This window comes from Conger conger, chromosome 4, assembly GCF_963514075.1.
Source record: "Conger conger chromosome 4, fConCon1.1, whole genome shotgun sequence".
In the NCBI taxonomy this organism is placed as follows: Eukaryota; Metazoa; Chordata; class Actinopteri; order Anguilliformes; family Congridae; genus Conger; species Conger conger.
This window is the reverse complement of record NC_083763.1, coordinates 68,893,257-68,918,735: the sequence shown is the minus strand read 5'-3', so window position 1 is coordinate 68,918,735 and position 25,479 is coordinate 68,893,257. Positions and strand designations below refer to the sequence as shown.

At 49.0% G+C, this 25,479-nt stretch overlaps 14 non-coding genes across 14 annotated transcripts; all 14 read left to right on the top strand.

The window, feature by feature from the left end:
• The first annotated feature begins 159 nt into the window (after positions 1-159).
• On the top strand, positions 160-230 carry trnag-gcc (transfer RNA glycine (anticodon GCC)). The gene has a single exon. It is a non-coding gene; the product is annotated as a tRNA-Gly (tRNA).
• A 4,168-nt stretch (positions 231-4,398) lies between these two features.
• Positions 4,399-4,469, top strand: trnag-gcc (transfer RNA glycine (anticodon GCC)). The gene has a single exon. It is a non-coding gene; the product is annotated as a tRNA-Gly (tRNA).
• A 1,227-nt stretch (positions 4,470-5,696) lies between these two features.
• Positions 5,697-5,767, top strand: trnag-gcc (transfer RNA glycine (anticodon GCC)). The gene has a single exon. It is a non-coding gene; the product is annotated as a tRNA-Gly (tRNA).
• Positions 5,768-6,994: 1,227 nt separating this feature from the next.
• On the top strand, positions 6,995-7,065 carry trnag-gcc (transfer RNA glycine (anticodon GCC)). Its single transcript has one exon. It is a non-coding gene; the product is annotated as a tRNA-Gly (tRNA).
• A 1,239-nt stretch (positions 7,066-8,304) lies between these two features.
• trnag-gcc (transfer RNA glycine (anticodon GCC)) lies at positions 8,305-8,375 on the top strand. The gene has a single exon. It is a non-coding gene; the product is annotated as a tRNA-Gly (tRNA).
• A 4,550-nt stretch (positions 8,376-12,925) lies between these two features.
• Positions 12,926-12,996, top strand: trnag-gcc (transfer RNA glycine (anticodon GCC)). The gene has a single exon. It is a non-coding gene; the product is annotated as a tRNA-Gly (tRNA).
• A 1,227-nt stretch (positions 12,997-14,223) lies between these two features.
• Positions 14,224-14,294, top strand: trnag-gcc (transfer RNA glycine (anticodon GCC)). The gene has a single exon. It is a non-coding gene; the product is annotated as a tRNA-Gly (tRNA).
• A 1,227-nt stretch (positions 14,295-15,521) lies between these two features.
• Positions 15,522-15,592, top strand: trnag-gcc (transfer RNA glycine (anticodon GCC)). Its single transcript has one exon. It is a non-coding gene; the product is annotated as a tRNA-Gly (tRNA).
• Positions 15,593-16,819: 1,227 nt separating this feature from the next.
• On the top strand, positions 16,820-16,890 carry trnag-gcc (transfer RNA glycine (anticodon GCC)). The gene has a single exon. It is a non-coding gene; the product is annotated as a tRNA-Gly (tRNA).
• Positions 16,891-18,117: 1,227 nt separating this feature from the next.
• trnag-gcc (transfer RNA glycine (anticodon GCC)) lies at positions 18,118-18,188 on the top strand. The gene has a single exon. It is a non-coding gene; the product is annotated as a tRNA-Gly (tRNA).
• Positions 18,189-19,426: 1,238 nt separating this feature from the next.
• trnag-gcc (transfer RNA glycine (anticodon GCC)) lies at positions 19,427-19,497 on the top strand. The gene has a single exon. It is a non-coding gene; the product is annotated as a tRNA-Gly (tRNA).
• Positions 19,498-20,724: 1,227 nt separating this feature from the next.
• On the top strand, positions 20,725-20,795 carry trnag-gcc (transfer RNA glycine (anticodon GCC)). Its single transcript has one exon. It is a non-coding gene; the product is annotated as a tRNA-Gly (tRNA).
• A 1,238-nt stretch (positions 20,796-22,033) lies between these two features.
• Positions 22,034-22,104, top strand: trnag-gcc (transfer RNA glycine (anticodon GCC)). The gene has a single exon. It is a non-coding gene; the product is annotated as a tRNA-Gly (tRNA).
• A 1,228-nt stretch (positions 22,105-23,332) lies between these two features.
• On the top strand, positions 23,333-23,403 carry trnag-gcc (transfer RNA glycine (anticodon GCC)). The gene has a single exon. It is a non-coding gene; the product is annotated as a tRNA-Gly (tRNA).
• Positions 23,404-25,479: the final 2,076 nt, after the last annotated feature.

The window sequence follows — 25,479 nt, the reverse complement described above, 5'->3', positions numbered from 1 at the left end:
GAGTTCAAGGTGTTGCTAGGTGGATGCTAGGGAGTTGCTAGTTGCTTGCTAGGGTGTTTCTATGTGGTTTCTAGGGTTTACTGGATGGTTGCGAAGATGTTCCTCCAAGTTAATTACATTCCTCTTTTTCAGAGAAGAAAAAAAAAAGGAGTCATGTGAGCATTGGTGGTTCAGTGGTAGAATTCTCGCCTGCCACGCGGGAGGCCCGGGTTCGATTCCCGGCCAATGCAACGTCCACTTTTACACTCGAAAAATGAGGTGCTACTAGTTGGTTGCTAAGCTGTACCTCAGTTGCTAAGGTGCTGCAAGGTTGTAATGTAGTAAATAGGGTGCTGCCAGGTGGTCCCAAAGCTGCTCCTCAGTGGTGAAGGTGTTCTCAGGTGGCTCCTAGGGTTTAGCTAGTTGGATGCTAATTTGTCACACTTGGTTACTCGGTTGTTGCTAAGCCCTTGCAAGGGTATAACAAGTGGTTGCTATGGTGTAAAAGGTTTTTAATAAGGTGTGGATTATTGGTAGCTAGTGATAGCAGATGGCTGCTAGAGTGTACCAGGTGACTGCTAGGGTGTTGCTATGTGGTTGCTTGGGTTCATCAGGTGGTTGCTAGGGTGTTGCAGGGTGGTTGGTAACATGTGACTAGGCGGTAGCTAATGTGTTACTCGCTGGTTCAGGTATTGCTAGATGGATGCTTGGGTGTACCAAGTGTTTGCTATGGTGTTACTAGCTGGTTGCTAGGATTAGTCAGGTGGTTGCTAGGGTTTAACTAGGTAGTTTCTAGGATGTTAGTAAATGGTTGCTTATGTATAACAGGTGGTTCCTAGAGTGTTGCTATGTGGTTCCTATGGTTTATCATGTGGTTGCTATATTGGTTGGAGATGATTCCTATAGTGAACCAGGTGGTAACTAGGGTGTTCCTAGGAGGTAGCTCCCAAGTTACTAAGTTGTTGCAAAGGTGGTACGCAGTGGTTAAGCTGTTTCTAGATGGTTGCTGGGTGTACCAGGTGGTTGCTATGGTGTTACTAGGTGGTTTCAGGGTGTTAGTAGATGATTGTTATTGTGTCCCAAGTGGTTGCTAGGGTGTTACTATGTGGTTGCTATGGTTTATCAGACAGTTGCTAGGGTGCTTGTAGATGGCTCCTACAGTCTACCAGGTGGTTGCTAGAGTGTTGCTACGTGGTTGCTAGGATTTAGCGGGTGGTTACTAAGGTTAACTAGGTGGTTGCTAAGCTGTTCCTCAGAGGTTACGGTGCTGCTCGGTGGAGTCAAGTCGCAGTGCCAGTGGGCTAAGCTGGGTATTCCAGGCGTTCCTCTCCCCAGCAACGCATTCCAGCTCCTACTGGGGGATCCTGAGGCGTTCCCAGGCCAGGAGAGCTATATAATCTCTCCAGCGGGCTCTGGGTCTACCTCGGGGTCTCCGCCCAGGTGGACGAGCCCAGAAAACCTCCAAAGGGAGGCGCCCAGGAGGCATCCTGATCAGATGCCCGAACCACCTCAATTGGCTCCTTTCAACGCGAAGGAGCAGCGGCTCTACTCCGGGCTCCCTCCGGATGTCCGAGCTCCTCACCCTATCTCTAAGGCTGAGCCCAGCCACTCGACGGAGGAAGCTAATTTCAGCCGCTTGTATACGCGATCTCGTTCTTTCGGTCACTACCCAAAGCTCGTGACCATAGGTGAGGGTTGGGACGTAGATCAACCGGTAAATCGAGAGCTTCGCCTTCCGGCTCAGCTCCCTCTTCACCACGACGGTCCGGTGCAACGCCCGCATTACTGCTGACGCTGCATCGATCCGCCTGTCAATCTCACACTCCCTTCTACCCTCACTCGTGAACAAGACCCCGAGATAGTTGAACTCCTTCACTTGGGGCAATGACTCGTTTCCAACCCGGAGGGAGCAATCCACCGTTTTCCGGCAGAGAACCATGGCCTCGGACTTGGAGGTGCTGACTCTCATCCCAGCCGCTTCACACTCGGCTGCAAACCGCTCCAGTGCATGCTGAAGGTCACGGTCGGATGAAGCCAGCAGAAAGTCCTTCTCCATAGCCTCCCTGAACTCCTCCCATACCTGGGTTTTTGCTTCAGCGACTGCCAAAGCCGCAGCCCTTCTGGCCACCCGGTACCTGTCTGCTGCTTCAGGGGACCCCCGGGCCAGCCAAACCCGAAAGGCCTCCTTCTTCAGTTTGACGACCTCCCTCACCACTGGTGTCCACCAGCGGGTTCTTGGGTTGCCGCCCCGACAGGCACCGATGACCTTCTGGCCACAGCTCCTGCTTGCCGCCTCTGCAATGGAGGCTTCGAACATGGCCCACTCAGACCCCATGTCCCCAGCCTCCCCCGGGATGCGTGAGAAGTTCCTCCGGAGGTGGGAGTTGAAGACCTCGCGGATGGGGGCCTCTGCCAGAAGTTCCCAGTTCACCCTCACTACACGTTTGGGTTTACCGGGTCTGTCTGGCAGCCTCCCCAGCCACTTGATCCAACTCACCACCAGGTGGTGATCAGTTGACAGCTCTGCTCCTCTCTTCACCTGAGTGTCCAAGACATACGGCCGCAGGTCTGATGATACGACCACAAAGTCGATCATCGATCTTTGGCCTAAGGTGCTCTGGTACCAAGTACACTTATGAGCAACCCTATGCTCGAACATGGTGTTTGTTATCGACAATCCATGACCAGCACAGAAGTCCAATAACAAGACACCGCTCAGGTTAAGATCGGGCAGGCCATTCCTCCCAATCACCCCCTTCCAGGTTTCTCCATCATTGCCCAGGTGAGCGTTGAAGTCGCCCAGCAGAACTATGGAGTCTCCGGGTGGCACCCTTTCCAGGATTCCGCCCAGTGACTCCAAGAAGGCCGGATACTCTGAACTACCGTTTGGAGAGCTTTCCCCCAGAAACACGTAGTCGCAGAGAGGTGACCCTCTCGTTCCCCGGGTGGAACTCCAACACAGTGGCGCTCAGCCGGTGGCTTGTGAGTATACCCACACCCGCCCGCCGCCTCTCACCCTGAGCAACTCCAGAAAAGAACAGAGTCCAGCCCCTCTCCAGGAGTTTGGTTCCAGAACCAGTGTTGTGCGTGTAGGTGAGCCCAACTATATCTAGTTGGTACCGCTCCACCTCCCGCACTAGCTCTGGTTCCTTCCCCACCAGAGGGGTGACATTCCACATCCCCAGAACCAGTCTGCGACGCCGAGGATTAGCACGCCCGGATCCCCGCCTTTGCCTACTGCCCGTTGGGCAAAGCACCCGACTTCGATGCCGACCCCTGCAGGTGGTGAGCCCACAGGGCGGCGACCCCACGTGACCAATTCGGGCTGTGCCCGGCCGGGCCCCATAGGATAAGGCCCGGCCACCAGACGCTCGCCGAGGAGCTCCCCTCCCGGGTCTGGCGCCAGAAGGGGGCCCCGGTTTCCCTTTTCCGGGCGAGGTATCTTGGTCCTTGTTGGGTCGTGTCATGGAGTCTTTGAATCGCTCTTAAGTCTGGTCCCTCCCCCGGGACCAATTTGCCTTGGGAGACCCTACTGGGGGCTAAGGCTAGTGCCCCCGACAACATAGCTCCCAGGATCACCGGGACACACAAACCCCTCCACCATGTTAAGGTGGCGATTCCTTGAAGAGGAACTTGATGTTCCTCCAAGTTAATTACATTCCTCTTTTTCAGAGAAGAAGAAAAAAATGAGTCATGTGAGCATTGGTGGTTCAGTGGTAGAATTCTCGCCTGCCACGTGATAGGCCTGGGTTCGATTTCCGGCCAATTCAAAGTTAGATAGATACTAGATTGATAGTCGACGGTTCCTACAGTGTACCTGGTGGTTACTAGGGAGTTGCAATGTGGTTGCTCGGGTTCATCAGGTGGTCCCTAGGGTGTTGCTTTGTGGTTTCCAGGGTTTATCTATGGTGTTTGCTATGGTGTTTCTAGATGGTTGCTGGGTGTACCAGGTGGTTGCTATGGTGTTACTAGGTGGTTTCAGGGTGTTAGTAGATGATTGCTATTGTGTCCCAAGTGGTTACTAAGGTGTTACTATCTGGTTGCTATGGTTTATCAGCCGGTTGCTAGGGTGTTGTTAGGTGGTTGCTAGGGTGCTAGTAGATGGTTCCTACAATCTACCAGGTGGTTGCTAGAGTGTTGCTATGTGGTTGCTAGGACTTAGCGGGTGGTTACTAGGGTTAGCTAGGTGTTTGCTAAGCTGTTCCTCAGAGAGTAAGGCGCTGCTAGGTGGTTCTTAAACTGTTCCTCAGAGTTCAAGGTGTTGCTAGGTGGATGCTAGGGAGTTGCTAGTTGGTTGCTAGTTGCTTGCTAGGGTGTTTCTATGTGGTTTCTAGGGTTTACTGGATGGTTGCGAAGATGTTCCTCCAAGTTAATTACATTCCTCTTTTTCAGAGAAGAAAAAAAAAAGGAGTCATGTGAGCATTGGTGGTTCAGTGGTAGAATTCTCGCCTGCCACGCGGGAGGCCCGGGTTCGATTCCCGGCCAATGCAACGTCCACATTTACACTCGAAAAATGAGGTGCTACTAGTTGGTTGCTAAGCTGTACCTCAGTTGCTAAGGTGCTGCAAGGTTGTAATGTAGTAAATAGGGTGCTGCCAGGTGGTCCCAAAGCTGCTCCTCAGTGGTGAAGGTGTTCTCAGGTGGCTCCTAGGGTTTAGCTAGTTGGATGCTAATTTGTCACACTTGGTTACTCGGTTGTTGCTAAGCCCTTGCAAGGGTATAACAAGTGGTTGCTATGGTGTAAAAGGTTTTTAATAAGGTGTGGATTATTGGTAGCTAGTGTTAGCAGATGGCTGCTAGAGTGTACCAGGTGACTGCTAGGGTGTTGCTATGTGGTTGCTTGGGTTCATCAGGTGGTTGCTGGGGTGTTGCAGGGTGGTTGGTAACATGTTACTAGGCGGTAGCTAATGTGTTACTCGCTGGTTCAGGTATTGCTAGATGGATGCTTGGGTGTACCAAGTGTTTGCTATGGTGTTACTAGCTGGTTGCTAGGATTAGTCAGGTGGTTGCTAGGGTTTAACTAGGTAGTTTCTAGGATGTTAGTAAATGGTTGCTTATGTATAACAGGTGGTTCCTAGAGTGTTGCTATGTGGTTGCTATGGTTTATCATGTGGTTGCTAGATTGGTTGGAGATGATTCCTATAGTGAACCAGGTGGTAACTAGGGTGTTCCTAGGAGGTAGCTCCCAAGTTACTAAGTTGTTGCAAAGGTGGTACGCAGTGGTTAAGCTGTTTCTAGATGGTTGCTGGGTGTACCAGGTGGTTGCTATGGTGTTACTAGGTGGTTTCAGGGTGTTAGTAGATGATTGCTATTGTGTCCCAAGTGGTTACTAAGGGTGTTACTATCTGGTTGCTATGGTTTATCAGCCGGTTGCTAGGGTGTTGTTAGGTGGTTGCTAGGGTGCTAGTAGATGGTTCCTACAATCTACCAGGTGGTTGCTAGAGTGCTGCTATGTGGTTCCTAGGACTGAGCGGGTGGTTACTAGGGTTAACTAGGTGTTTGCTAAGCTGTTCCTCAGAGGGTAAGGCGCTGCTAGGTGGTTCTTAAACTGTTCCTCAGAGTTCAAGGTGTTGCTAGGTGGATGCTAGGGAGTTGCTAGTTGCTTGCTAGGGTGTTTCTATGTGGTTTCTAGGGTTTACTGGATGGTTGCGAAGATGTTCCTCCAAGTTAATTACATTCCTCTTTTTCAGAGAAGAAAAAAAAAAGGAGTCATGTGAGCATTGGTGGTTCAGTGGTAGAATTCTCGCCTGCCACGCGGGAGGCCCGGGTTCGATTCCCGGCCAATGCAACGTCCACTTTTACACTCGAAAAATGAGGTGCTACTAGTTGGTTGCTAAGCTGTACCTCAGTTGCTAAGGTGCTGCAAGGTTGTAATGTAGTAAATAGGGTGCTGCCAGGTGGTCCCAAAGCTGCTCCTCAGTGGTGAAGGTGTTCTCAGGTGGCTCCTAGGGTTTAGCTAGTTGGATGCTAATTTGTCACACTTGGTTACTCGGTTGTTGCTAAGCCCTTGCAAGGGTATAACAAGTGGTTGCTATGGTGTAAAAGGTTTTTAATAAGGTGTGGATTATTGGTAGCTAGTGATAGCAGATGGCTGCTAGAGTGTACCAGGTGACTGCTAGGGTGTTGCTATGTGGTTGCTTGGGTTCATCAGGTGGTTGCTAGGGTGTTGCAGGGTGGTTGGTAACATGTGACTAGGCGGTAGCTAATGTGTTACTCGCTGGTTCAGGTATTGCTAGATGGATGCTTGGGTGTACCAAGTGTTTGCTATGGTGTTACTAGCTGGTTGCTAGGATTAGTCAGGTGGTTGCTAGGGTTTAACTAGGTAGTTTCTAGGATGTTAGTAAATGGTTGCTTATGTATAACAGGTGGTTCCTAGAGTGTTGCTATGTGGTTCCTATGGTTTATCATGTGGTTGCTATATTGGTTGGAGATGATTCCTATAGTGAACCAGGTGGTAACTAGGGTGTTCCTAGGAGGTAGCTCCCAAGTTACTAAGTTGTTGCAAAGGTGGTACGCAGTGGTTAAGCTGTTTCTAGATGGTTGCTGGGTGTACCAGGTGGTTGCTATGGTGTTACTAGGTGGTTTCAGGGTGTTAGTAGATGATTGCTATTGTGTCCCAAGTGGTTACTAAGGGTGTTACTATCTGGTTGCTATGGTTTATCAGCCGGTTGCTAGGGTGTTGTTAGGTGGTTGCTAGGGTGCTAGTAGATGGTTCCTACAATCTACCAGGTGGTTGCTAGAGTGCTGCTATGTGGTTCCTAGGACTGAGCGGGTGGTTACTAGGGTTAACTAGGTGTTTGCTAAGCTGTTCCTCAGAGGGTAAGGCGCTGCTAGGTGGTTCTTAAACTGTTCCTCAGAGTTCAAGGTGTTGCTAGGTGGATGCTAGGGAGTTGCTAGTTGCTTGCTAGGGTGTTTCTATGTGGTTTCTAGGGTTTACTGGATGGTTGCGAAGATGTTCCTCCAAGTTAATTACATTCCTCTTTTTCAGAGAAGAAAAAAAAAAGGAGTCATGTGAGCATTGGTGGTTCAGTGGTAGAATTCTCGCCTGCCACGCGGGAGGCCCGGGTTCGATTCCCGGCCAATGCAACGTCCACTTTTACACTCGAAAAATGAGGTGCTACTAGTTGGTTGCTAAGCTGTACCTCAGTTGCTAAGGTGCTGCAAGGTTGTAATGTAGTAAATAGGGTGCTGCCAGGTGGTCCCAAAGCTGCTCCTCAGTGGTGAAGGTGTTCTCAGGTGGCTCCTAGGGTTTAGCTAGTTGGATGCTAATTTGTCACACTTGGTTACTCGGTTGTTGCTAAGCCCTTGCAAGGGTATAACAAGTGGTTGCTATGGTGTAAAAGGTTTTTAATAAGGTGTGGATTATTGGTAGCTAGTGATAGCAGATGGCTGCTAGAGTGTACCAGGTGACTGCTAGGGTGTTGCTATGTGGTTGCTTGGGTTCATCAGGTGGTTGCTAGGGTGTTGCAGGGTGGTTGGTAACATGTGACTAGGCGGTAGCTAATGTGTTACTCGCTGGTTCAGGTATTGCTAGATGGATGCTTGGGTGTACCAAGTGTTTGCTATGGTGTTACTAGCTGGTTGCTAGGATTAGTCAGGTGGTTGCTAGGGTTTAACTAGGTAGTTTCTAGGATGTTAGTAAATGGTTGCTTATGTATAACAGGTGGTTCCTAGAGTGTTGCTATGTGGTTCCTATGGTTTATCATGTGGTTGCTATATTGGTTGGAGATGATTCCTATAGTGAACCAGGTGGTAACTAGGGTGTTCCTAGGAGGTAGCTCCCAAGTTACTAAGTTGTTGCAAAGGTGGTACGCAGTGGTTAAGCTGTTTCTAGATGGTTGCTGGGTGTACCAGGTGGTTGCTATGGTGTTACTAGGTGGTTTCAGGGTGTTAGTAGATGATTGCTATTGTGTCCCAAGTGGTTACTAAGGGTGTTACTATCTGGTTGCTATGGTTTATCAGCCGGTTGCTAGGGTGTTGTTAGGTGGTTGCTAGGGTGCTAGTAGATGGTTCCTACAATCTACCAGGTGGTTGCTAGAGTGCTGCTATGTGGTTCCTAGGACTGAGCGGGTGGTTACTAGGGTTAACTAGGTGTTTGCTAAGCTGTTCCTCAGAGGGTAAGGCGCTGCTAGGTGGTTCTTAAACTGTTCCTCAGAGTTCAAGGTGTTGCTAGGTGGATGCTAGGGAGTTGCTAGTTGCTTGCTAGTTGCTTGCTAGGGTGTTTCTATGTGGTTTCTAGGGTTTACTGGATGGTTGCGAAGATGTTCCTCAGAGTGAATTACATTCTTCTTTTTCAGAGAAGAAAAAAAAAAAGGAGTCATGTGAGCATTGGTGTTTCAGTGGTAGAATTCTCGCCTGCCACGCGGGAGGCCCGGGTTCGATTCCCGGCCAATGCAACGTCCACTCTTACACTCGAAAAATAAGGTGCTACTAGTTGGTTGCTAAGCTGTACCTCAGTTGCTAAGGTGCTGCAAGGTTGTAATGTAGTAAATAGGGTGCTGCCAGGTGGTCCTAAAGCTGCTCCTCAGTGGTGAAGGTGTTCTCAGGTGGCTCCTAGGGTTTAGCTAGTTGGATGCTAATTTGTCACACTTGGTTACTCGGTTGTTGCTAAGCCCTTGCAAGGGTATAACAAGTGGTTGCTATGGTGTAAAAGGTTTTTAATAAGGTGTGGATTATTGGTAGCTAGTGTTAGCAGATAGCTGCTAGAGTGTACCAGGTGACTGCTAGGGTGTTGCTATGTGATTGCTAGGGTTCATCAGGTGGTTGCTGGGGTGTTGCAAGGTGGTTGGTAACATGTTACTAGGTGGTAGCTAATGTGTTACTCACTGGTTCAGGTATTGCTAGATGGATGCTTGGGTTTACCAAGTGTTTGCTATGGTGTTACTAGGTGGTTGCTAGGATTAGTCAGGTGGTTGCTAGGGTTTAACTAGGTGGTTTCTAGAGTGTTAGTAAATGGTTGCTTAAGTGTAACAGGTGGTTCCGAGAGTGTTGCTATGTGGTTTCTGTGGTTTATCATGTGGTTGCTAGATTGGTAGTAAATGGTTCCTATAGTGAACCAGGTGGTTACTAGAGTGTTGCAATGTGGTTGCTAGGGTTTATCAGATGGTTACTAGGGTGTTCCTAGGTGGTAGCTCCCAAGATACTAAATGGTTGCAAATGTGGTACTCAGTGGTTAAGCTGTTTCTAGATGGTTGCAAATGTGGTACTCAGTGGTTAAGGTGTTTCTAGATGGTTGATTGGGTATACCAGGTGGCTGCTATGGTGTTACTTGGTGGTTTCAGGGTGTTCATAGATGATTGCTATTGTGTCCCAAGTGGTTGCTAGAGTGTTACTATCTGGTTGCTAAGGTTTATCAGGCGGTTGCTAGGGTGTTGTTAGGTGGTTGCAAGGCTGCTAGTAGATGGTTTCTACAGTCCACCAGTTGGTTGCTAGAGTGTTGCTATGTGGTTTCTAGGATTTAGCAGGTGGCTACTAAGGCTTACTAGGTGGTTTCTAAGCTGTTCCTCAGTAGATAAGGTGTTTCTAGATGGTTGCTTGGGTGTACCAGGTGGTTACTATGGTGTTCCTAGGTGGTTTCAGGGTGTTAGTAGATGATTGTTATTGTGTCCCAAGTGGTTGCTAGGGTGTTACTATGTGGTTGCTATGGTTTATCAGACAGTTGCTAGGGTGCTTGTAGATGGCTCCTACAGTCTACCAGGTGGTTGCTAGAGTGTTGCTACGTGGTTGCTAGGATTTAGCGGGTGGTTACTAAGGTTAACTAGGTGGTTGCTAAGCTGTTCCTCAGAGGTTAAGGTGCTGCTCGGTGGAGTCAAGTCGCAGTGCCAGTGGGCTAAGCTGGGTATTCCAGGCGTTCCTCTCCCCAGCAACGCATTCCAGCTCCTACTGGGGGATCCTGAGGCGTTCCCAGGCCAGGAGAGCTATATAATCTCTCCAGCGGGCTCTGGGTCTACCTCGGGGTCTCCGCCCAGGTGGACGAGCCCAGAAAACCTCCAAAGGGAGGCGCCCAGGAGGCATCCTGATCAGATGCCCGAACCACCTCAATTGGCTCCTTTCAACGCGAAGGAGCAGCGGCTCTACTCCGGGCTCCCTCCGGATGTCCGAGCTCCTCACCCTATCTCTAAGGCTGAGCCCAGCCACTCGACGGAGGAAGCTAATTTCAGCCGCTTGTATACGCGATCTCGTTCTTTCGGTCACTACCCAAAGCTCGTGACCATAGGTAAGGGTTGGGACGTAGATCAACCGGTAAATCGAGAGCTTCGCCTTCCGGCTCAGCTCCCTCTTCACCACGACGGTCCGGTGCAACGCCCGCATTACTGCTGACGCTGCATCGATCCGCCTGTCAATCTCACACTCCCTTCTACCCTCACTCGTGAACAAGACCCCGAGATAGTTGAACTCCTTCACTTGGGGCAATGACTCGTTTCCAACCCGGAGGGAGCAATCCACCGTTTTCCGGCAGAGAACCATGGCCTCGGACTTGGAGGTGCTGACTCTCATCCCAGCCGCTTCACACTCGGCTGCAAACCGCTCCAGTGCATGCTGAAGGTCACGGTTGGATGAAGCCAGCAGAAAGTCCTTCTCCATAGCCTCCCTGAACTCCTCCTATACCTGGGTTTTTGCTTCAGCGACTGCCAAAGCCGCAGCCCTTCTGGCCACCCGGTACCTGTCTGCTGCTTCAGGGGACCCCCGGGCCAGCCAAACCCGAAAGGCCTCCTTCTTCAGTTTGACGACCTCCCTCACCACTGGTGTCCACCAGCGGGTTCTTGGGTTGCCGCCCCGACAGGCACCGATGACCTTCTGGCACAGCTCCTGCTTGCCGCCTCTGCAATGGAGGCTTCGAACATGGCCCACTCAGACCCCATGTCCCCAGCCTCCCCCGGGATGCGTGAGAAGTTCCTCCGGAGGTGGGAGTTGAAGACCTCGCGGATGGGGGCCTCTGCCAGAAGTTCCCAGTTCACCCTCACTACACGTTTGGGTTTACCGGGTCTGTCTGGCAGCCTCCCCAGCCACTTGATCCAACTCACCACCAGGTGGTGATCAGTTGACAGCTCTGCTCCTCTCTTTACCTGAGTGTCCAAGACATACGGCTGCAGGTCTGATGATACGACCACAAAGTCGATCATCGATCTTTGGCCTAAGGTGCTCTGGTACCAAGTACACTTATGAGCAACCCTATGCTCGAACATGGTGTTTGTTATCGACAATCCATGACCAGCACAGAAGTCCAATAACAAGACACCGCTCAGGTTAAGATCGGGCAGGCCATTCCTCCCAATCACCCCCTTCCAGGTTTCTCCATCATTGCCCAGGTGAGCGTTGAAGTCGCCCAGCAGAACTATGGAGTCTCCGGGTGGCACCCTTTCCAGGATTCCGCCCAGTGACTCCAAGAAGGCCGGATACTCTGAACTACCGTTTGGAGAGCTTTCCCCCAGAAACACGTAGTCGCAGAGAGGTGACCCTCTCGTTCCCCGGGTGGAACTCCAACACAGTGGCGCTCAGCCGGTGGCTTGTGAGTATACCCACACCCGCCCGCCGCCTCTCACCCTGAGCAACTCCAGAAAAGAACAGAGTCCAGCCCCTCTCCAGGAGTTTGGTTCCAGAACCAGTGTTGTGCGTGTAGGTGAGCCCAACTATATCTAGTTGGTACCGCTCCACCTCCCGCACTAGCTCTGGTTCCTTCCCCACCAGAGGGGTGACATTCCACATCCCCAGAACCAGTCTGCGACGCCGAGGATTAGCACGCCCGGATCCCCGCCTTTGCCTACTGCCCGTTGGGCAAAGCACCCGACTTCGATGCCGACCCCTGCAGGTGGTGAGCCCACAGGGCGGCGACCCCACGTGACCAATTCGGGCTGTGCCCGGCCGGGCCCCATAGGATAAGGCCCGGCCACCAGACGCTCGCCGAGGAGCTCCCCTCCCGGGTCTGGCGCCAGAAGGGGGCCCCGGTTTCCCTTTTCCGGGCGAGGTATCTTGGTCCTTGTTGGGTCGTGTCATGGAGTCTTTGAATCGCTCTTAAGTCTGGTCCCTCCCCCGGGACCAATTTGCCTTGGGAGACCCTACTGGGGGCTAAGGCTAGTGCCCCCGACAACATAGCTCCCAGGATCACCGGGACACACAAACCCCTCCACCATGTTAAGGTGGCGATTCCTTGAAGAGGAACTTGATGTTCCTCCAAGTTAATTACATTCCTCTTTTTCAGAGAAGAAGAAAAAAATGAGTCATGTGAGCATTGGTGGTTCAGTGGTAGAATTCTCGCCTGCCACGTGATAGGCCTGGGTTCGATTTCCGGCCAATTCAAAGTTAGATAGATACTAGATTGATAGTCGACGGTTCCTACAGTGTACCTGGTGGTTACTAGGGAGTTGCAATGTGGTTGCTCGGGTTCATCAGGTGGTCCCTAGGGTGTTGCTTTGTGGTTTCCAGGGTTTATCTATGATGTTTGCTATGGTGTTTCTAGATGGTTGCTGGGTGTACCAGGTGGTTGCTATGGTGTTACTAGGTGGTTTCAGGGTGTTAGTAGATGATTGCTATTGTGTCCCAAGTGGTTACTAAGGTGTTACTATCTGGTTGCTATGGTTTATCAGCCGGTTGCTAGGGTGTTGTTAGGTGGTTGCTAGGGTGCTAGTAGATGGTTCCTACAATCTACCAGGTGGTTGCTAGAGTGCTGCTATGTGGTTCCTAGGACTGAGCGGGTGGTTACTAGGGTTAACTAGGTGTTTGCTAAGCTGTTCCTCAGAGGGTAAGGCGCTGCTAGGTGGTTCTTAAACTGTTCCTCAGAGTTCAAGGTGTTGCTAGGTGGATGCTAGGGAGTTGCTAGTTGCTTGCTAGTTGCTTGCTAGGGTGTTTCTATGTGGTTTCTAGGGTTTACTGGATGGTTGCGAAGATGTTCCTCCAAGTTAATTACATTCCTCTTTTTCAGAGAAGAAAAAAAAAAGGAGTCATGTGAGCATTGGTGGTTCAGTGGTAGAATTCTCGCCTGCCACGCGGGAGGCCCGGGTTCGATTCCCGGCCAATGCAACGTCCACTTTTACACTCGAAAAATGAGGTGCTACTAGTTGGTTGCTAAGCTGTACCTCAGTTGCTAAGGTGCTGCAAGGTTGTAATGTAGTAAATAGGGTGCTGCCAGGTGGTCCCAAAGCTGCTCCTCAGTGGTGAAGGTGTTCTCAGGTGGCTCCTAGGGTTTAGCTAGTTGGATGCTAATTTGTCACACTTGGTTACTCGGTTGTTGCTAAGCCCTTGCAAGGGTATAACAAGTGGTTGCTATGGTGTAAAAGGTTTTTAATAAGGTGTGGATTATTGGTAGCTAGTGTTAGCAGATGGCTGCTAGAGTGTACCAGGTGACTGCTAGGGTGTTGCTATGTGGTTGCTTGGGTTCATCAGGTGGTTGCTGGGGTGTTGCAGGGTGGTTGGTAACATGTTACTAGGCGGTAGCTAATGTGTTACTCGCTGGTTCAGGTATTGCTAGATGGATGCTTGGGTGTACCAAGTGTTTGCTATGGTGTTACTAGCTGGTTGCTAGGATTAGTCAGGTGGTTGCTAGGGCTTAACTAGGTAGTTTCTAGGATGTTAGTAAATGGTTGCTTATCTATAACAGGTGGTTCCTAGAGTGTTGCTATGTGGTTGCTATGGTTTATCTTGTGGTTGCTAGATTGGTTGGAGATGATTCCTATAGTGAACCAGGTGGTAACTAGGGTGTTCCTAGGAGGTAGCTCCCAAGTTACTAAGTTGTTGCAAAGGTGGTACGCAGTGGTTAAGCTGTTTCTAGATGGTTGCTGGGTGTACCAGGTGGTTGCTATGGTGTTACTAGGTGGTTTCAGGGTGTTAGTAGATGATTGCTATTGTGTCCCAAGTGGTTACTAAGGGTGTTACTATCTGGTTGCTATGGTTTATCAGCCGGTTGCTAGGGTGTTGTTAGGTGGTTGCTAGGGTGCTAGTAGATGGTTCCTACAATCTACCAGGTGGTTGCTAGAGTGCTGCTATGTGGTTCCTAGGACTGAGCGGGTGGTTACTAGGGTTAACTAGGTGTTTGCTAAGCTGTTCCTCAGAGGGTAAGGCGCTGCTAGGTGGTTCTTAAACTGTTCCTCAGAGTTCAAGGTGTTGCTAGGTGGATGCTATGGAGTTGCTAGTTGCTTGCTAGGGTGTTTCTATGTGGTTTCTAGGGTTTACTGGATGGTTGCGAAGATGTTCCTCCAAGTTAATTACATTCCTCTTTTTCAGAGAAGAAAAAAAAAAGGAGTCATGTGAGCATTGGTGGTTCAGTGGTAGAATTCTCGCCTGCCACGCGGGAGGCCCGGGTTCGATTCCCGGCCAATGCAACGTCCACTTTTACACTCGAAAAATGAGGTGCTACTAGTTGGTTGCTAAGCTGTACCTCAGTTGCTAAGGTGCTGCAAGGTTGTAATGTAGTAAATAGGGTGCTGCCAGGTGGTCCCAAAGCTGCTCCTCAGTGGTGAAGGTGTTCTCAGGTGGCTCCTAGGGTCTAGCTAGTTGGATGCTAATTTGTCACACTTGGTTACTCGGTTGTTGCTAAGCCCTTGCAAGGGTATAACAAGTGGTTGCTATGGTGTAAAAGGTTTTTAATAAGGTGTGGATTATTGGTAGCTAGTGATAGCAGATGGCTGCTAGAGTGTACCAGGTGACTGCTAGGGTGTTGCTATGTGGTTGCTTGGGTTCATCAGGTGGTTGCTAGGGTGTTGCAGGGTGGTTGGTAACATGTTACTAGGCGGTAGCTAATGTGTTACTCGCTGGTTCAGGTATTGCTAGATGGATGCTTGGGTGTACCAAGTGTTTGCTATGGTGTTACTAGCTGGTTGCTAGGATTAGTCAGGTGGTTGCTAGGGTTTAACTAGGTAGTTTCTAGGATGTTAGTAAATGGTTGCTTATGTATAACAGGTGGTTCCTAGAGTGTTGCTATGTGGTTCCTATGGTTTATCATGTGGTTGCTATATTGGTTGGAGATGATTCCTATAGTGAACCAGGTGGTAACTAGGGTGTTCCTAGGAGGTAGCTCCCAAGTTACTAAGTTGTTGTAAAGGTGGTACGCAGTGGTTAAGCTGTTTCTAGATGGTTGCTGGGTGTACCAGGTGGTTGCTATGGTGTTACTAGGTGGTTTCAGGGTGTTAGTAGATGATTGCTATTGTGTCCCAAGTGGTTACTAAGGGTGTTACTATCTGGTTGCTATGGTTTATCAGCCGGTTGCTAGGGTGTTGTTAGGTGGTTGCTAGGGTGCTAGTAGATGGTTCCTACAATCTACCAGGTGGTTGCTAGAGTGCTGCTATGTGGTTCCTAGGACTGAGCGGGTGGTTACTAGGGTTAACTAGGTGTTTGCTAAGCTGTTCCTCAGAGGGTAAGGCGCTGCTAGGTGGTTCTTAAACTGTTCCTCAGAGTTCAAGGTGTTGCTAGGTGGATGCTAGGGAGTTGCTAGTTGCTTGCTAGGGTGTTTCTATGTGGTTTCTAGGGTTTACTGGATGGTTGCGAAGATGTTCCTCCAAGTTAATTACATTCCTCTTTTTCAGAGAAGAAAAAAAAAAGGAGTCATGTGAGCATTGGTGGTTCAGTGGTAGAATTCTCGCCTGCCACGCGGGAGGCCCGGGTTCGATTCCCGGCCAATGCAACGTCCACTTTTACACTCGAAAAATGAGGTGCTACTAGTTGGTTGCTAAGCTGTACCTCAGTTGCTAAGGTGCTGCAAGGTTGTAATGTAGTAAATAGGGTGCTGCCAGGTGGTCCCAAAGCTGCTCCTCAGTGGTGAAGGTGTTCTCAGGTGGCTCCTAGGGTTTAGCTAGTTGGATGCTAATTTGTCACACTTGGTTACTCGGTTGTTGCTAAGCCCTTGCAAGGGTATAACAAGTGGTTGCTATGGTGTAAAAGGTTTTTAATAAGGTGTGGATTATTGGTAGCTAGTGATAGCAGATGGCTGCTAGAGTGTACCAGGTGACTGCTAGGGTGTTGCTATGTGGTTGCTTGGGTTCATCAGGTGGTTGCTAGGGTGTTGCAGGGTGGTTGGTAACATGTGACTAGGCGGTAGCTAATGTGTTACTCGCTGGTTCAGGTATTGCTAGATGGATGCTTGGGTGTACCAAGTGTTTGCTATGGTGTTACTAGCTGGTTGCTAGGATTAGTCAGGTGGTTGCTAGGGTTTAACTAGGTAGTTTCTAGGATGTTAGTAAATGGTTGCTTATGTATAACAGGTGGTTCCTAGAGTGTTGCTATGTGGTTGCTATGGTTTATCATGTGGTTGCTATATTGGTTGGAGATGATTCCTATAGTGAACCAGGTGGTAACTAGGGTGTTCCTAGGAGGTAGCTCCCAAGTTACTAAGTTGTTGCAAAGGTGGTACGCAGTGGTTAAGCTGTTTCTAGATGGTTGCTGGGTGTACCAGGTGGTTGCTATGGTGTTACTAGGTGGTTTCAGGGTGTTAGTAGATGATTGCTATTGTGTCCCAAGTGGTTACTAAGGGTGTTACTATCTGGTTGCTATGGTTTATCAGCCGGTTGCTAGGGTGTTGTTAGGTGGTTGCTAGGGTGCTAGTAGATGGTTCCTACAATCTACCAGGTGGTTGCTAGAGTGCTGCTATGTGGTTCCTAGGACTGAGCGGGTGGTTACTAGGGTTAACTAGGTGTTTGCTAAGCTGTTCCTCAGAGGGTAAGGCGCTGCTAGGTGGTTCTTAAACTGTTCCTCAGAGTTCAAGGTGTTGCTAGGTGGATGCTAGGGAGTTGCTAGTTGCTTGCTAGGGTGTTTCTATGTGGTTTCTAGGGTTTACTGGATGGTTGCGAAGATGTTCCTCCAAGTTAATTACATTCCTCTTTTTCAGAGAAGAAAAAAAAAAGGAGTCATGTGAGCATTGGTGGTTCAGTGGTAGAATTCTCGCCTGCCACGCGGGAGGCCCGGGTTCGATTCCCGGCCAATGCAACGTCCACTTTTACACTCGAAAAATGAGGTGCTACTAGTTGGTTGCTAAGCTGTACCTCAGTTGCTAAGGTGCTGCAAGGTTGTAATGTAGTAAATAGGGTGCTGCCAGGTGGTCCCAAAGCTGCTCCTCAGTGGTGAAGGTGTTCTCAGGTGGCTCCTAGGGTTTAGCTAGTTGGATGCTAATTTGTCACACTTGGTTACTCGGTTGTTGCTAAGCCCTTGCAAGGGTATAACAAGTGGTTGCTATGGTGTAAAAGGTTTTTAATAAGGTGTGGATTATTGGTAGCTAGTGATAGCAGATGGCTGCTAGAGTGTACCAGGTGACTGCTAGGGTGTTGCTATGTGGTTGCTTGGGTTCATCAGGTGGTTGCTAGGGTGTTGCAGGGTGGTTGGTAACATGTGACTAGGCGGTAGCTAATGTGTTACTCGCTGGTTCAGGTATTGCTAGATGGATGCTTGGGTGTACCAAGTGTTTGCTATGGTGTTACTAGCTGGTTGCTAGGATTAGTCAGGTGGTTGCTAGGGTTTAACTAGGTAGTTTCTAGGATGTTAGTAAATGGTTGCTTATGTATAACAGGTGGTTCCTAGAGTGTTGCTATGTGGTTCCTATGGTTTATCATGTGGTTGCTATATTGGTTGGAGATGATTCCTATAGTGAACCAGGTGGTAACTAGGGTGTTCCTAGGAGGTAGCTCCCAAGTTACTAAGTTGTTGCAAAGGTGGTACGCAGTGGTTAAGCTGTTTCTAGATGGTTGCTGGGTGTACCAGGTGGTTGCTATGGGGTTACTAGGTGGTTTCAGGGTGTTAGTAGATGATTGCTATTGTGTCCCAAGTGGTTACTAAGGGTGTTACTATCTGGTTGCTATGGTTTATCAGCCGGTTGCTAGGGTGTTGTTAGGTGGTTGCTAGGGTGCTAGTAGATGGTTCCTACAATCTACCAGGTGGTTGCTAGAGTGCTGCTATGTGGTTCCTAGGACTGAGCGGGTGGTTACTAGGGTTAACTAGGTGTTTGCTAAGCTGTTCCTCAGAGGGTAAGGCGCTGCTAGGTGGTTCTTAAACTGTTCCTCAGAGTTCAAGGTGTTGCTAGGTGGATGCTAGGGAGTTGCTAGTTGCTTGCTAGGGTGTTTCTATGTGGTTTCTAGGGTTTACTGGATGGTTGCGAAGATGTTCCTCCAAGTTAATTACATTCCTCTTTTTCAGAGAAGAAAAAAAAAAGGAGTCATGTGAGCATTGGTGGTTCAGTGGTAGAATTCTCGCCTGCCACGCGGGAGGCCCGGGTTCGATTCCCGGCCAATGCAACGTCCACTTTTACACTCGAAAAATGAGGTGCTACTAGTTGGTTGCTAAGCTGTACCTCAGTTGCTAAGGTGCTGCAAGGTTGTAATGTAGCAAATAGGGTGCTGCCAGGTGGTCCCAAAGCTGCTCCTCAGTGGTGAAGGTGTTCTCAGGTGGCTCCTAGGGTTTAGCTAGTTGGATGCTAATTTGTCACACTTGGTTACTCGGTTGTTGCTAAGCCCTTGCAAGGGTATAACAAGTGGTTGCTATGGTGTAAAAGGTTTTTAATAAGGTGTGGATTATTGGTAGCTAGTGATAGCAGATGGCTGCTAGAGTGTACCAGGTGACTGCTAGGGTGTTGCTATGTGGTTGCTTGGGTTCATCAGGTGGTTGCTAGGGTGTTGCAGGGTGGTTGGTAACATGTTACTAGGCGGTAGCTAATGTGTTACTCGCTGGTTCAGGTATTGCTAGATGGATGCTTGGGTGTACCAAGTGTTTGCTATGGTGTTACTAGCTGGTTGCTAGGATTAGTCAGGTGGTTGCTAGGGTTTAACTAGGTAGTTTCTAGGATGTTAGTAAATGGTTGCTTATGTATAACAGGTGGTTCCTAGAGTGTTGCTATGTGGTTCCTATGGTTTATCATGTGGTTGCTATATTGGTTGGAGATGATTCCTATAGTGAACCAGGTGGTAACTAGGGTGTTCCTAGGAGGTAGCTCCCAAGTTACTAAGTTGTTGCAAAGGTGGTACGCAGTGGTTAAGCTGTTTCTAGATGGTTGCTGGGTGTACCAGGTGGTTGCTATGGTGTTACTAGGTGGTTTCAGGGTGTTAGTAGATGATTGCTATTGTGTCCCAAGTGGTTACTAAGGGTGTTACTATCTGGTTGCTATGGTTTATCAGCCGGTTGCTAGGGTGTTGTTAGGTGGTTGCTAGGGTGCTAGTAGATGGTTCCTACAATCTACCAGGTGGTTGCTAGAGTGCTGCTATGTGGTTCCTAGGACTGAGCGGGTGGTTACTAGGGTTAACTAGGTGTTTGCTAAGCTGTTCCTCAGAGGGTAAGGCGCTGCTAGGTGGTTCTTAAACTGTTCCTCAGAGTTCAAGGTGTTGCTAGGTGGATGCTAGGGAGTTGCTAGTTGCTTGCTAGTTGCTTGCTAGGGTGTTTCTATGTGGTTTCTAGGGTTTACTGGATGGTTGCGAAGATGTTCCTCCAAGTTAATTACATTCCTCTTTTTCAGAGAAGAAAAAAAAAAGGAGTCATGTGAGCATTGGTGGTTCAGTGGTAGAATTCTCGCCTGCCACGCGGGAGGCCCGGGTTCGATTCCCGGCCAATGCAACGTCCACTTTTACACTCGAAAAATGAGGTGCTACTAGTTGGTTGCTAAGCTGTACCTCAGTTGCTAAGGTGCTGCAAGGTTGTAATGTAGTAAATAGGGTGCTGCCAGGTGGTCCCAAAGCTGCTCCTCAGTGGTGAAGGTGTTCTCAGGTGGCTCCTAGGGTTTAGCTAGTTGGATGCTAATTTGTCACACTTGGTTACTCGGTTGTTGCTAAGCCCTTGCAAGGGTATAACAAGTGGTTGCTATGGTGTAAAAGGTTTTTAATAAGGTGTGGATTATTGGTAGCTAGTGATAGCAGATGGCTGCTAGAGTGTACCAGGTGACTGCTAGGGTGTTGCTATGTGGTTGCTTGGGTTCATCAGGTGGTTGCTAGGGTGTTGCAGGGTGGTTGGTAACATGTTACTAGGCGGTAGCTAATGTGTTACTCGCTGGTTCAGGTATTGCTAGATGGATGCTTGGGTGTACCAAGTGTTTGCTATGGTGTTACTAGCTGGTTGCTAGGATTAGTCAGGTGGTTGCTAGGGTTTAACTAGGTAGTTTCTAGGATGTTAGTAAATGGTTGCTTATGTATAACAGGTGGTTCCTAGAGTGTTGCTATGTGGTTCCTATGGTTTATCATGTGGTTGCTATATTGGTTGGAGATGATTCCTATAGTGAACCAGGTGGTAACTAGGGTGTTCCTAGGAGGTAGCTCCCAAGTTACTAAGTTGTTGCAAAGGTGGTACGCAGTGGTTAAGCTGTTTCTAGATGGTTGCTGGGTGTACCAGGTGGTTGCTATGGGGTTACTAGGTGGTTTCAGGGTGTTAGTAGATGATTGCTATTGTGTCCCAAGTGGTTACTAAGGGTGTTACTATCTGGTTGCTATGGTTTATCAGCCGGTTGCTAGGGTGTTGTTAGGTGGTTGCTAGGGTGCTAGTAGATGGTTCCTACAATCTACCAGGTGGTTGCTAGAGTGCTGCTATGTGGTTCCTAGGACTGAGCGGGTGGTTACTAGGGTTAACTAGGTGTTTGCTAAGCTGTTCCTCAGAGGGTAAGGCGCTGCTAGGTGGTTCTTAAACTGTTCCTCAGAGTTCAAGGTGTTGCTAGGTGGATGCTAGGGAGTTGCTAGTTGCTTGCTAGGGTGTTTCTATGTGGTTTCTAGGGTTTACTGGATGGTTGCGAAGATGTTCCTCCAAGTTAATTACATTCCTCTTTTTCAGAGAAGAAAAAAAAAAGGAGTCATGTGAGCATTGGTGGTTCAGTGGTAGAATTCTCGCCTGCCACGCGGGAGGCCCGGGTTCGATTCCCGGCCAATGCAACGTCCACTTTTACACTCGAAAAATGAGGTGCTACTAGTTGGTTGCTAAGCTGTACCTCAGTTGCTAAGGTGCTGCAAGGTTGTAATGTAGCAAATAGGGTGCTGCCAGGTGGTCCCAAAGCTGCTCCTCAGTGGTGAAGGTGTTCTCAGGTGGCTCCTAGGGTTTAGCTAGTTGGATGCTAATTTGTCACACTTGGTTACTCGGTTGTTGCTAAGCCCTTGCAAGGGTATAACAAGTGGTTGCTATGGTGTAAAAGGTTTTTAATAAGGTGTGGATTATTGGTAGCTAGTGATAGCAGATGGCTGCTAGAGTGTACCAGGTGACTGCTAGGGTGTTGCTATGTGGTTGCTTGGGTTCATCAGGTGGTTGCTAGGGTGTTGCAGGGTGGTTGGTAACATGTTACTAGGCGGTAGCTAATGTGTTACTCGCTGGTTCAGGTATTGCTAGATGGATGCTTGGGTGTACCAAGTGTTTGCTATGGTGTTACTAGCTGGTTGCTAGGATTAGTCAGGTGGTTGCTAGGGTTTAACTAGGTAGTTTCTAGGATGTTAGTAAATGGTTGCTTATGTATAACAGGTGGTTCCTAGAGTGTTGCTATGTGGTTCCTATGGTTTATCATGTGGTTGCTATATTGGTTGGAGATGATTCCTATAGTGAACCAGGTGGTAACTAGGGTGTTCCTAGGAGGTAGCTCCCAAGTTACTAAGTTGTTGCAAAGGTGGTACGCAGTGGTTAAGCTGTTTCTAGATGGTTGCTGGGTGTACCAGGTGGTTGCTATGGTGTTACTAGGTGGTTTCAGGGTGTTAGTAGATGATTGCTATTGTGTCCCAAGTGGTTACTAAGGGTGTTACTATCTGGTTGCTATGGTTTATCAGCCGGTTGCTAGGGTGTTGTTAGGTGGTTGCTAGGGTGCTAGTAGATGGTTCCTACAATCTACCAGGTGGTTGCTAGAGTGCTGCTATGTGGTTCCTAGGACTGAGCGGGTGGTTACTAGGGTTAACTAGGTGTTTGCTAAGCTGTTCCTCAGAGGGTAAGGCGCTGCTAGGTGGTTCTTAAACTGTTCCTCAGAGTTCAAGGTGTTGCTAGGTGGATGCTAGGGAGTTGCTAGTTGCTTGCTAGTTGCTTGCTAGGGTGTTTCTATGTGGTTTCTAGGGTTTACTGGATGGTTGCGAAGATGTTCCTCCAAGTTAATTACATTCCTCTTTTTCAGAGAAGAAAAAAAAAAGGAGTCATGTGAGCATTGGTGGTTCAGTGGTAGAATTCTCGCCTGCCACGCGGGAGGCCCGGGTTCGATTCCCGGCCAATGCAACGTCCACTTTTACACTCGAAAAATGAGGTGCTACTAGTTGGTTGCTAAGCTGTACCTCAGTTGCTAAGGTGCTGCAAGGTTGTAATGTAGTAAATAGGGTGCTGCCAGGTGGTCCCAAAGCTGCTCCTCAGTGGTGAAGGTGTTCTCAGGTGGCTCCTAGGGTTTAGCTAGTTGGATGCTAATTTGTCACACTTGGTTACTCGGTTGTTGCTAAGCCCTTGCAAGGGTATAACAAGTGGTTGCTATGGTGTAAAAGGTTTTTAATAAGGTGTGGATTATTGGTAGCTAGTGATAGCAGATGGCTGCTAGAGTGTACCAGGTGACTGCTAGGGTGTTGCTATGTGGTTGCTTGGGTTCATCAGGTGGTTGCTAGGGTGTTGCAGGGTGGTTGGTAACATGTTACTAGGCGGTAGCTAATGTGTTACTCGCTGGTTCAGGTATTGCTAGATGGATGCTTGGGTGTACCAAGTGTTTGCTATGGTGTTACTAGCTGGTTGCTAGGATTAGTCAGGTGGTTGCTAGGGTTTAACTAGGTAGTTTCTAGGATGTTAGTAAATGGTTGCTTATGTATAACAGGTGGTTCCTAGAGTGTTGCTATGTGGTTCCTATGGTTTATCATGTGGTTGCTATATTGGTTGGAGATGATTCCTATAGTGAACCAGGTGGTAACTAGGGTGTTCCTAGGAGGTAGCTCCCAAGTTACTAAGTTGTTGCAAAGGTGGTACGCAGTGGTTAAGCTGTTTCTAGATGGTTGCTGGGTGTACCAGGTGGTTGCTATGGTGTTACTAGGTGGTTTCAGGGTGTTAGTAGATGATTGCTATTGTGTCCCAAGTGGTTACTAAGGGTGTTACTATCTGGTTGCTATGGTTTATCAGCCGGTTGCTAGGGTGTTGTTAGGTGGTTGCTAGGGTGCTAGTAGATGGTTCCTACAATCTACCAGGTGGTTGCTAGAGTGCTGCTATGTGGTTCCTAGGACTGAGCGGGTGGTTACTAGGGTTAACTAGGTGTTTGCTAAGCTGTTCCTCAGAGGGTAAGGCGCTGCTAGGTGGTTCTTAAACTGTTCCTCAGAGTTCAAGGTGTTGCTAGGTGGATGCTAGGGAGTTGCTAGTTGCTTGCTAGGGTGTTTCTGTGTGGTTTCTAGGGTTTACTGGATGGTTGCGAAGATGTTCCTCAGAGTGAATTACATTCTTCTTTTTCAGAGAAGAAAAAAAAAAAGGAGTCATGTGAGCATTGGTGGTTCAGTGGTAGAATTCTCGCCTGCCACGCGGGAGGCCCGGGTTCGATTCCCGGCCAATGCAACGTCCACTTTTACACTCGAAAAATAAGGTGCTACTAGTTGGTTGCTAAGCTGTACCTCAGTTGCTAAGGTGCTGCAAGGTTGTAATGTAGTAAATAGGGTGCTGCCAGGTGGTCCTAAAGCTGCTCCTCAGTGGTGAAGGTGTTCTCAGGTGGCTCCTAGGGTTTAGCTAGTTGGATGCTAATTTGTCACACTTGGTTACTCGGTTGTTGCTAAGCCCTTGCAAGGGTATAACAAGTGGTTGCTATGGTGTAAAAGGTTTTTAATAAGGTGTGGATTATTGGTAGCTAGTGTTAGCAGATAGCTGCTAGAGTGTACCAGGTGACTGCTAGGGTGTTGCTATGTGATTGCTAGGGTTCATCAGGTGGTTGCTGGGGTGTTGCAAGGTGGTTGGTAACATGTTACTAGGTGGTAGCTAATGTGTTACTCACTGGTTCAGGTATTGCTAGATGGATGCTTGGGTTTACCAAGTGTTTGCTATGGTGTTACTAGGTGGTTGCTAGGATTAGTCAGGTGGTTGCTAGGGTTTAACTAGGTGGTTTCTAGAGTGTTAGTAAATGGTTGCTTAAGTGTAACAGGTGGTTCCGAGAGTGTTGCTATGTGGTTTCTGTGGTTTATCATGTGGTTGCTAGATTGGTAGTAAATGGTTCCTATAGTGAACCAGGTGGTTACTAGAGTGTTGCAATGTGGTTGCTAGGGTTTATCAGATGGTTACTAGGGTGTTCCTAGGTGGTAGCTCCCAAGATACTAAATGGTTGCAAATGTGGTACTCAGTGGTTAAGCTGTTTCTAGATGGTTGCAAATGTGGTACTCAGTGGTTAAGGTGTTTCTAGATGGTTGATTGGGTATACCAGGTGGCTGCTATGGTGTTACTTGGTGGTTTCAGGGTGTTCATAGATGATTGCTATTGTGTCCCAAGTGGTTGCTAGAGTGTTACTATCTGGTTGCTAAGGTTTATCAGGCGGTTGCTAGGGTGTTGTTAGGTGGTTGCAAGGCTGCTAGTAGATGGTTTCTACAGTCCACCAGTTGGTTGCTAGAGTGTTGCTATGTGGTTTCTAGGATTTAGCAGGTGGCTACTAAGGCTTACTAGGTGGTTTCTAAGCTGTTCCTCAGTAGATAAGGTGTTTCTAGATTGTTGCTTGGGTGTACCAGGTGGTTACTATGGTGTTCCTAGGTGGTTTCAGGGTGTTAGTAGATGATTGTTATTGTGTCCCAAGTGGTTGCTAGGGTGTTACTATGTGGTTGCTATGGTTTATCAGACAGTTGCTAGGGTGCTTGTAGATGGCTCCTACAGTCTACCAGGTGGTTGCTAGAGTGTTGCTACGTGGTTGCTAGGATTTAGCGGGTGGTTACTAAGGTTAACTAGGTGGTTGCTAAGCTGTTCCTCAGAGGTTAAGGTGCTGCTCGGTGGAGTCAAGTCGCAGTGCCAGTGGGCTAAGCTGGGTATTCCAGGCGTTCCTCTCCCCAGCAACGCATTCCAGCTCCTACTGGGGGATCCTGAGGCGTTCCCAGGCCAGGAGAGCTATATAATCTCTCCAGCGGGCTCTGGGTCTACCTCGGGGTCTCCGCCCAGGTGGACGAGCCCAGAAAACCTCCAAAGGGAGGCGCCCAGGAGGCATCCTGATCAGATGCCCGAACCACCTCAATTGGCTCCTTTCAACGCGAAGGAGCAGCGGCTCTACTCCGGGCTCCCTCCGGATGTCCGAGCTCCTCACCCTATCTCTAAGGCTGAGCCCAGCCACTCGACGGAGGAAGCTAATTTCAGCCGCTTGTATACGCGATCTCGTTCTTTCGGTCACTACCCAAAGCTCGTGACCATAGGTAAGGGTTGGGACGTAGATCAACCGGTAAATCGAGAGCTTCGCCTTCCGGCTCAGCTCCCTCTTCACCACGACGGTCCGGTGCAACGCCCGCATTACTGCTGACGCTGCATCGATCCGCCTGTCAATCTCACACTCCCTTCTACCCTCACTCGTGAACAAGACCCCGAGATAGTTGAACTCCTTCACTTGGGGCAATGACTCGTTTCCAACCCGGAGGGAGCAATCCACCGTTTTCCGGCAGAGAACCATGGCCT